Raw genomic sequence first — 8,412 nt, 5'->3', positions numbered from 1 at the left:
AATGATATTGTAGAGTGTAATTACTCTAAAGATTTATTTACTCAAAATATTCTAAATTAACTAATTCATTAATTGCTCCCTTATTAGTGGCCTTGTCAGCATTTAAGGTCAGCATGGTTACTCAGATGTCAACAAAATGCAATTACTACCAAGTCAAAAGTAAATTTTCATCCTTATGTTTGTAATGAGCCTGATACAAAGCAAATTCATCTGTAATTGCAGCATTCCTCAACTAGGCACCATAAATTTATGGCTTGGGCTTTCCATCACTGTGACTACCTTGGAGAAGGTCTTTGAGGTACTGAATGCCTTTATTCTCTTTGACTCAATTTCATGGGTAAATCAGCTCCCTACAGACCACTTTTTGGTTTTATTGGTAATTACTGAATTGTTTTCTGAAGTACACAATTGAAATACTTGCTTTTATTAATCTGTTCCTGGTTAACTTTTTTTGTAGAGTCCTCTATTATTGCATTAATGACAATTCTGTTTTTATTTCCAATTTTATTTTCCAATTCCAAAAATATTTCTTTCCATTAAGGAAATCACTAAATTCAGCAACTTTCTGAGGTTTTTTTTTGAAAAGGAAAATCTGTTTCTCTTTCTGAAACTGTCTTTAGTTTTTTTATAATTTGGGGACCAAAGGAAATGTTGATAACTGTGTGAGATGTTTTTGAACATGATCTATTACTGAATAATATATTGAAATTACTGGATTGACACAATGACACTGGAATGTACCACTTTAAATCCTTTCCACTGTGATTCTCACAGCCTGTCCAACAGAGCTGGGTGTGCTCCTGGTGACTTGGTGAGCTCACTGACATTTAGGAGGTTCTCAGTTATTTCTTGTCCAGCTGTGAACAAACACATTTCCTACCATAAGTCTTTAGCCATGGAAAAAGAAAAGCCAAGAGCTCACAGATAACACCCTGCTGATGTAAAAGGTGCATCTGGTGCTTTGGGAGGTAGTGCCAGTGAGTGTTTCTAAGCAGACCAAGGCACTGTCAACAGAACACTTGAAGAAAAACACCCCACCTATACAAAAAGTAATAAACTATTATCTCAAGGCACATAATTACAAAGTGATACACTTGCTTGTAGCAGGATGTCTTAATGATGAAGACTTGTTGTAAGTTCTCTTTGTGTTTTCCCCCCTGCACTCTGTATCTATAGCAAGTCTTTTAACAAAAAGAGAATATTGTGGGTTTCAGATCATACCTTAGAGGTGGTGCAGGCTTTTTGCAAGATTTTGAAAATTACATAAATGAACTCTGAGATGACAAAAATAAAGTGTGTGGAAATTGGGAGCTGGTTTGCAAGCACCACTGTTGTGTGTCAGGAATTCAGGTCAAGTGAGGTGGGAGGAGATGAGTCAGTGGAGGTCTCAACATCCAGCTCTTGGTAAAATATGGCAAGGTAAGAAGATGGTTCTGACTTTTTTTTTAATCTTTCTGATTTAAAGGGACCTGCTGCTCCTCATACTCATGTGTATTAGACTTCTGAGTACCTTACATACACAGCCCAAGGTTTGCTGAGTCTTTGAGCAACAATAACTACTACTGTTTGGTTTTAAAATGCAATTAGTAATCTCTCCAGAGCATACTGTTCAATCTATAATTTTCTGGCTGCTGTGACTACTATTTTAAGGTGAGTGCTGTTGTACATGTGAGCCAAGCTCTGTTGTTCTCTGCTTGCCACTGTTTTTAACTGATGCAGCTGTGCCAGAGTTGACTTCTGATGTGATTGTTTCCCTAAAATGGCTTGTGTTTATACCCTGTTTTGGATGGCCAGATTAGCCTCAATATTTTCTTCAGATTTTACAAGCTGAACTGTGTTGTTTCAGCTGAAGAACTGTCACATGAAGTAACAATCTGCATGACACTGGTTGTTCCCAGTAAGAGGCTTCTGATAGCAATGATAGCATGAAGAAAAATTGCAACTATTTAAGAAAATGTCTGTCTCCCCTCACCTGCATACTAAGGGCCAAATGCAATTAGGTTCAGAAGTACAGTATTAGAGAATTGCACTCTCAGAGTCAGTTTTGCAGGTCTTTGCTGAGTGTGCATACTGTTCTACCCAAATTTTCTCCTTTTGTGCTGCTTGCATCAAAATCTGTTTTACTAAGTGCTACACGAGTTTTTCAAGTCATTAACAGAAATTAAAAGAAGAATAATTGCAGTATAGCTACATAACAAATTATGTTTTCCACCCATCTTTTGAAGTTAATATTTTAAAAAAGCAGTGTGTTTGTTTTCAGACTTCAAAGACACCTAACAAGCAAAACTTCAACTTCCTGGTATCCTGATAGAAACTCATTCAATCAGCCAGCTGAACAACAGCTGAACAGAATCCAGCTGGACAATTTTCACTTGGAAAGTAATCTGAAATCCTACCAGCATGTCACAAGAATTGTAGCATCACATGCAGCAAGATGATTTATTTTTTCATTATGGTAGATGTTTAAAAAATGTGTTTTCACCCAGACTGGTAAGTCAGACTTGCCAAGCAGTCCTGACATTCTGAATACCCAACTCAGAGGAATGTAGGAGCACAGGTTGTGGTAACTGGGAGTGGGGCTGGAGCCTCATCCCCATTGGCCACAGCTGTGCCAGGCAGGTGAACAGCATTGAAGGTAAGGAGCCAGGAGTGCCCAGGGGCACTGACCAATCCCCAGGGGAGCAGAGGGCACACAGGGGCAGTGCAGAAACAGGCGGGTGTAAAAGGCTGGGCTGGGGAACAGGAGGAACTGATACTTGCAGCCTTCTGATGCAACAGGCTGTTATGCTGTACAGGGAGATGCCTGAAGCCTTCTGTTGAGGTGTGGTGTTACTTTGGTTGGGTGCTTGCTTAAAGCTTTCTGAAATTATGTGCTGATTCTGTGTATTGTGGCCATGTCCACTGCAATGTGTGCTGTGACAGAGGACAAGTATCCAAAGGAGGACACCTGCTCTTCAAAGTACGAAAAATGCTGATAGTATAGGTAAAATCAGGGTGCTGTACTCCTTTTCCAGTGTTCTGTCTTTGTTTAAACACCTTGGAGACCACAGTAACCAAAGATAAAAAAAGTTAGAATAAGTCTAAGTTAAAGGAGTTTTTCATTTGTGTTACCCTTAAGTTAGGAAAAATGCAGGAACTGAAAGTTCACTGAACACCATGGGTTTATTTGGAGAATGTGTGGGACTATTTTGAATTACTCTTTAGAAGCTCACCAGATCTTTCTCTTAAGCTATGTTATTTGTTGTCATGTTTTGTAGTGTATTAAAAAATTATTGCTGTGTTGGATTGTAGAACAGGAGTGCTTGAGACTGACAAAAAATGGGAGTAAGAAAAGAATTACAGCTTTCTAGATGAAAAACCAAATATGCTTGTCTTCCTCACAGAGACCTGGTCAGTTGGTGAATTATAAAGAAGTTTAACTGTAGTGTTAATTATCATTCTGGAGTCTCAGTCCAACAGGATAACTATAATCATCCCATTACTCCAGAAATAACCAAGTTAGAGGACAATCAATAATTTCAGGCTCAGAATGGTATGTTCAGCCACTCAGATATATCTTTAACCTCTTATGTTTCTCACAAGGCATACCTCCAGAGTGTGTTGCACACTCATGAATTTAGAATAATCTATGCAAGTTGATCTGCTTTTGTATTTCTTCAAAGCATTAACTGTGTAGTTATTAATTAGCTAATGAAAAAGCACAGTACTGCTCAAAAAACTGTATGGTTTGATAACTTGCACCTGTAGTAGACAGGAAACTGGCTCCTTGTGGAAATGCTTTTTGCAATTTTTGGGTACATTTCCATACCTGTAGTTCTAATAATATTGAGTGTTTGATTTGTTTCTTTTTGTCATAAAGCCACTTTTTTTACTTGGTTTCCTGTAGAAATTTAAACTGTGAGATCCTACCAGGTATCAGTTTGTCACTCTGTGCTGAGTCTATTTGAAATTACTGGCAAATTACAACAAAATTTGGAACATAAAATTCTGGAAGTTGTGACATGGGAGAGTGTGAGGCAGAGCTCTTTTCATCTGAGCGAAAGCAGACACTGGCAGCAAAGTCAAAGCCTCAGTCCTTGGAGATCAGAATTGTGTTGGAGAGGCCCTGAGCATTCTCAGCTAGGCAGTATTTGTTTGAGGGTTGGCACTGGACTAAATGCCTTTTAGAGGTCCTTTGACAGCTCATTTATTCTGTGAGCCCTTAATGAACGAATCTGTGTGCTGAATTTCTCATGTCCACTGACATGAAAGTCACTGGTGTTGAATGAAAGGAAATGGACTTGGAAGATCTCTCTGTATGTGTCCTAGGAGCAAATCACACAGTATATCTGGCATTAGGACTCAGAATCAGGTAAGAAATGAGGTCAGAATTGTTTCAATATAAGCCCCCACTGGAGCAGGATCCAAAATGTTGCTGTGGTTTTTTTGCACTAGGTTTCTCTGTCCAGAGTAGTTGTCAGGGCAGCATCTGTCCAACCCCTCTGCATTTTACTCTGGACCATGAATATGTTGTCCTCCCACAGCTGGCTAAAAGTGGCATAAAATTGGCATAAACTCTGTTATCTGTGTTTGAAGGTTTCAGGGAAATTTAATTCTCACATCTGATCTTGATTGTGTTTTTACTGCTGTGTGATCCAATACTACCTGGGCTATGCACCCACCCTGACTGTACTTAGCTGCCTTCCTTGAATGGCTTTACTGGGAACTCTTCATCTTCCTGATGTGAAGTCCAAAGAATTTAACAATAAAAGTCTATGAAAATGAACCACAGTCAGTAACATGCCATGATTAATCCTTGTGTATTGCCCCTAAAAGTGAAGTATTTGGGCAAAGATTCTTTCTTTTGATTTTGAAATAAACTTCTGTCTTTCATTTACACAGACTAGTAAGCACTGTCTGCCTTCTCTGAAAGGAAAAATCTTGATTTGCAGGGGTGGCGTTTAGCTGAAACCAGAAGAGAATCTCTATGAATGCTGAGTTCAGTAGATGATTGTTTGGAAGGAAAAGAAAGCAAGTTGCAAAAACCTATTTTGGAGTTGGGGGAAGTCAGCTTACTGGTCTGAACAGACTCAGCTTCAGTGAAGTGTATGCAAGTAAATGATAGTGTTTCACCATTGTTAAATGACAGCTGCCTGTAACTTTAAAACTTGAGAGGATTCCAATAAGTGAATGGGATGGGTGTATTTTAGCATTTTTATCTACTTGATTGAGCTATTTGAATTTTGGCATTGCCAGTTTTACTTGTGTAAATCATTAACAAGTGATAACTGTCCTTAGGCGTTAACTTGATAAAATATTGGACAAGAAATCTTCTTCATTATTAGGAGGGAACTTAGTAAATATCTAGTATTTGAGCAAGTGCTTTGGTTAGGAGAGGTATCAGCATGTTGTTTTGCTGACATAGCTCAAAACATCTCCTGATGTGGGATTTTGGTTTATTTGGGACTGGGAAGGACTAAGGGTGGGCTTTAGTATGTTGTGTTTCTCAGTCTGACAGTCTAATTTGGTGATAATCAATTATTTAATCTAAAGGCTGAATGTGCATCAAAACACTTAGAGATTCACAGTAAATCTTCAGGAGCAGGTTCATTAGTTCTTTGAGATATTACTGGCATGATGCCAGGATTGTGATAGGAATAATCTCAGGATAATGAAGTTTTTGCTAGAGTGGAGTCAGAACGGGCTGCAGATCCCCATTGAGGACTCTGCTTCTCTACCAGGGTCAAAGAAAGTGAAAGGATGGACACATTACCAAGTGTCTGCTCTTGGCTCAGGAACAAGCTTACTTTAAAAGAGGACAGGGGCAAAATCCCAGTGTTTTGGTTCCTAGTTCTTATCTGAATGTTTTTCTCTAAAAAGTTTATTACTGAGGGACACTGCTGAAAGATGAAAGCTGGACATGTTGCTTTGGTGATGCATCTGGAGATGTCTCCTCCTTTCCATTTGCTTTGTTTTTCCCTGTGTTGCAGATTTCTAGTTCTGTCTTCCGTGTAGGTTTGAAACTATTGGCATTCAGATGTTGACTCCACACATAGCAGTCAAACCAAAGCATATTAGTGTCAAGCTGTTAAATATTATTCAGAAAGGCTGTCTGGCAAGTGTGACAGTACTTGCTCATCAGTAGTGTGTGAGCATTGCTCTTACCTGCTTGATTTAAAAACCCTCAACCCAGTTTTTTTCTGCTTGCAAGTAAACTGAGCCGTATAACCAAGCAGTTCCCCTTCTGTAAGCTTCTGGTGCCTTCAAGTGCACAAAGCTGCCCAATGTTTTGCTTGCTCCTTCACTTTTAGACTCTATTTTCTTGCCTACAGTGGCTGTGAGCTGTGGATCTCTAATGGTCACAGGGAATAGATGCAAACCAAATAGCTGCTGTGCAAGGCTGAAGTGTCTTTTACCAGAGGAGTCCCCATCTTGCTGAACAGAAACTGGCACCTGTGCTCTCTCTGCCAGCACTACGAGTCTCAGCTGGGGAAGGTGGAGAGGGAGGTGAAGCCAGGTGTTGATGTTCTCTAGCAAAGTCCTTTAAGAACCTGGGAAAATGGGAGTACGTTTCTTGTCTATTGAGCAGAAAGCAAGTCAGTCACTGTTTATGTGCAAGAAAATGAGTATCACTTAGTCCATGCAGCAGAGTGACCTTATGACTTGCTGGGTTTCCCAAATTCCCAAGAAGTACAGGCATGCAGTTTTTCCTCCCTGCTCAGTTCTTCATGTTACAGGACTGAAGCATGTCATCTAGGAATGCATGCCGCATATCCCTTCCTTTGGTACCTCATTTTCAGTATGTGCAAGAGGAGGGATTTGTATACCATGAAGGAAGCTGCTTCAGCTGAGTATCAAGTCATAATATGTCAAAATCTGAGTGCTCACATGAGCATGAACATGAGTGAAATGACAAGAGCTGCCTTAGAATGAGGCAGACTCAGTAGGGTGCAGCAAATCATCTTTATGCAGAGGGCTAAAAGTCATCCTGTAATCCCATTTTGGGACTAATTCAGTCAGCATTATTCTCTCCCTGTGTACACAGACTGCTTTCTAGCCAAGGCTGTGTTTTCTCCTGTGACCTGGTTTGCAGTTGCTATCTAGGCACTAGTGGACTGCTTTTTGGGAGAGGCATGGGGAAGGAAGGGAAAGTAGATTAGCTGTGTTTGCAGCCCATCTCAGTGACAAAATGTAGTGCAGTCTGTCTGAATTGCTGCTGGGTAGCTGTGTAAGGCAGCACCAAGGTGATCAAGCTGAAGTGACTGTGATGTCACTCAATGTGGTGCCTCTGAGGTTTGAGGTGTGTGGGCTCCTCCAGTGTGACAGCAAGTTGGTGATAGGAGCTGGAACCTTTGGAAAGATTTCCCCAGTGTGATCCAGCTCTCAGGTATCCTACTGTCTTAATGAGCTTGTTCAGCTGCTCAGTTTGTCTGGGATGAGGAGTCAGGCAAGCCAGAAATGTTTTTCCTTAAGATGCTCAGGTGTTCATCAAGGCTTACGTGTAGTTTAGATCATATCAGCAGTAATACTTCTCTGCTTTGCAGCTGCCAAGGCTTGTATCAACAGAGAAAGAGCAACATAATGGGATTGAGGTTTGCTGCTCATTACAAAAGCTGAGAGTTCTGATTTAACAGATGCTTGGCTTTTACCAGGTGCTTGGAAAAGTGAGAGGCAAGAGGCTTCAGCATTTCCTGTGCCAGGCAAGGTCTGGTTGTTAATATGAGAAATGCTACTTTAAATCAAGTCCACTTCTGTAGCAGGCCTAAGGCCTGCAAGGCCTCCTTGGAGGTCAGAAGTCTGAGCTAGGAAATGCCAAGTCGTGTTGACTGGGCCTTAGAAGCCGCTCTCCTCCTCCTTTTGGACCCTGCTTATCTCTCTGTAAGCCCATAGGTCACTTTCCCCTGACCCTTACTATTGGACAATTTCCAAAACCCCTGGAGGGTATATAAACCCCTAATTCTGCCTGGTTCGGCACAGGAGCTGTCACTGAGAACCTTCGTGGAAGAACCTAATAAAGAATCCTGCAGAACCTTATACAGCTTTTTCTCCTCTCTCTCCCTGCGCCTGCTGCTGCGGCACCAGCAAGCTAAAGAGCTGAAATCACAAAGAGCTGATAATCACTGAGAGCAGAAATCACTAAAGCTTGCTTAGGCTGCCTGCAGCTGGGAACTGCTTGGGAATTCCGCCGCTGTGCTGAGCCTACCTGAGCTGTCCTGGCCAGGGCAGCCCACCAGGCATAGCCCGGCTGGAAGCTGCTGTGACACACTTCTGTTTTTCTTTTCCTCAGTCTTCCTCGAACATGGTTTTGTAAATTGTGTCTGGTCCACAGCATTAGCTCAGAGATCAAGGTCTCCTTTTAGTGTGAGTCCATATAATACAGAGGAAAGCTGACATCTTGTTAATAGCATTTACTTGCTGTTACAGGGAAAACCC

The 8,412-nt window shown here is 41.0% G+C and overlaps 2 long non-coding RNA genes across 12 annotated transcripts in view; both read left to right on the top strand.

The window, feature by feature from the left end:
- The first annotated feature begins 258 nt into the window (after nucleotides 1–258).
- On the top strand, nucleotides 259–2,470 carry LOC135299919 (uncharacterized). Its single transcript, XR_010361754.1, has 3 exons — nucleotides 259–298; nucleotides 1,466–1,650; nucleotides 2,261–2,470. It is a non-coding gene; the product is annotated as an uncharacterized LOC135299919 (long non-coding RNA).
- Nucleotides 2,471–2,678: 208 nt separating this feature from the next.
- Nucleotides 2,679–8,412, top strand: part of LOC135298593 (uncharacterized) — a 52,215-nt gene continuing 46,481 nt past the window's right edge. For 7 of the 11 annotated variants that reach the window (XR_010360622.1, XR_010360613.1, XR_010360620.1 and 4 more), the window contains exon 1: nucleotides 2,679–2,821. This is a non-coding gene — a long non-coding RNA (uncharacterized LOC135298593). Of the gene's footprint in view, nucleotides 2,984–8,412 lie in introns of all 11 variants that reach the window. The other 4 variants (XR_010360612.1, XR_010360621.1, XR_010360615.1 and 1 more) reach the window with 2 other exon arrangements.

This window comes from Passer domesticus, chromosome 4, assembly GCF_036417665.1.
Source record: "Passer domesticus isolate bPasDom1 chromosome 4, bPasDom1.hap1, whole genome shotgun sequence".
In the NCBI taxonomy this organism is placed as follows: domain Eukaryota; kingdom Metazoa; phylum Chordata; class Aves; order Passeriformes; family Passeridae; genus Passer; species Passer domesticus.
The sequence above is the reverse complement of the archived record's forward strand: the minus strand, read 5'-3'. Positions and strand labels throughout refer to the sequence as shown.